Source organism: Bos indicus, chromosome 26 (genome assembly GCF_029378745.1).
Source record: "Bos indicus isolate NIAB-ARS_2022 breed Sahiwal x Tharparkar chromosome 26, NIAB-ARS_B.indTharparkar_mat_pri_1.0, whole genome shotgun sequence".
In the NCBI taxonomy this organism is placed as follows: Eukaryota; Metazoa; Chordata; class Mammalia; order Artiodactyla; family Bovidae; genus Bos; species Bos indicus.
The window spans coordinates 47868602-47870333 of NC_091785.1; the positions used below are offsets into that span (position 1 = coordinate 47868602).

Consider the following 1732-nt stretch of genomic DNA (forward strand, 5'->3'; position numbering starts at 1 on the left):
AGACTTGGCTGTAAGACAGAAAGCAGGAGGCGTGCGGCTCTGCTGGGCCCAGATGTGGTCGGGAAGGACTGGCCCTTCCTTGCTCTGCACCTAATCAATCACCTTGACAGTCTCCACCAACTCATCCCCAACATGACTAAGATCTCCCATCCCAGCTATCCTGGAGGGTCTACATTTGAAATCTCACCCTGTTTGCAGCCAGTTACTAACCTCTGGCCAGTGTCTGTATCTCTCTCTCTTTCTGGAGTTAGACTGATGCTTAACTCAGGCTGAACCCAACTAATCACTGTCTTACAACTAATTTACCCTGTCCCTTCCCTTAATTCCACTACTCTTATTACAGTCTGTGAGAGCCTGAAAAAGGCCTCCCTAAACATCCCCATTCTGCTCCCCAGAACCTATTAATACATCTGTCACTTTACAGAGTAAATGGAACTTTGCTGGTGGGATTAAAGACCTGGAGGTCGGGGTGAATCCCAGAGTACGCAGGCCGGCCCTCCACGCAATCACAAGGTCCTTCTCAGAAGGAGAACCAGGAGGGGTGAGGCGGGAACCCAGAGGCTGGAGTGACTGAGGATGGGCGTGAGCCGAGGGATGTAGTAGCTTCTGGAGGCTGGAAAACGCAAGGTGAAGACTTCTCCTTTTGAGGTTCAGAAGGAGCCAGCCTGTTCACCTTGACTGTAGCCAGTCGAGATTGATTTTGGGTTTCTAACCTCCAGAGGTGTCAGACAATAAATCTGCCTTGTTTTTTTCCACATTTTCATTTATTTCAGTTCAGTTCAGAAGAGTTGCTAAGTTGTGTCTGAGTCTTTGCAACCCTATGGACTGCAGCATGCCAGGCTCCTCTGTCCTTCACCATCTCCCAGAGTTTGCTCAAACCCATGCCCCTTGAGTCAATGATGCCATCCAACCATCTCTACCTCTGTCATCCCTTTCTCTTCCTGCCCTCAATCTTTCCCAGCATCAGGGTCTTTTCTAATGAGTCAGCTCTTTGCATCAGGTGGCTTCAGTTTCAGCATCAGTCCTTCCAATGAATATTCAGAGTTGATTTCCTTTAGGATTGACTGATTTGATCTCATTGCTGTGCAAGGGACTCCCAAGAGTCTTCTCCAACACCATAGCTCGAAAGCATCAATTCTTCAGCATTTTTAATAAATATAAATTCTTGGAGGGTATAGCGTCACACAGATTCTATGTCCCATGGCCTTAGCAGGAAGGTTACTTTGGGATTTGGCACAGACCCTGCCACTGTTTCCATGAGCATGAATTATCTCTCCCCAGATTGCTCTGCTTTTGTGGATTTTCTGCCAGGAGTTGCTGTGCTGTTCTTTGCTCTATACACATAAGCACATCTCTTGCTTAGGCAGAATATAGTTTCATCTCGAGCATATACACTTTCAGCTTTCAGGAAAGATGTGTGCTCCCTCTGATTCCAAAGACCCCACCTGTAACCAGCAAAAATGGCCCTTGGACCACAGCCTTCCAGACTTATCTGTCATTTTGGAAGTCCTGTTCCCAGAGGCCTCCACAGCGTCCAAGATGGCTTAATGAGAAAGGCCTCTGCCTTGTTTTAAGTCACTAATTTTTGGTAACTTGTTCCAGCAGGAACTGGTGCAGGTGGGGAGAAAGGCCTTGCTCAAGGCCTCTGGATTGTCAGGACCCCGTCTCTCCACAGACAATCTTTGTGTGAGCTGGTCTTAGCTCTGTGAATTGGGCCATCTTTTAAAGCCCA

General features: G+C 47.7%; 1 pseudogene; it reads right to left on the reverse strand.

Moving 5' to 3' along the window:
* Positions 1-1148: 1148 nt before the first annotated feature.
* Positions 1149-1499, reverse strand: LOC109579040 (large ribosomal subunit protein eL33 pseudogene; annotated as a pseudogene).
* Positions 1500-1732: the final 233 nt, after the last annotated feature.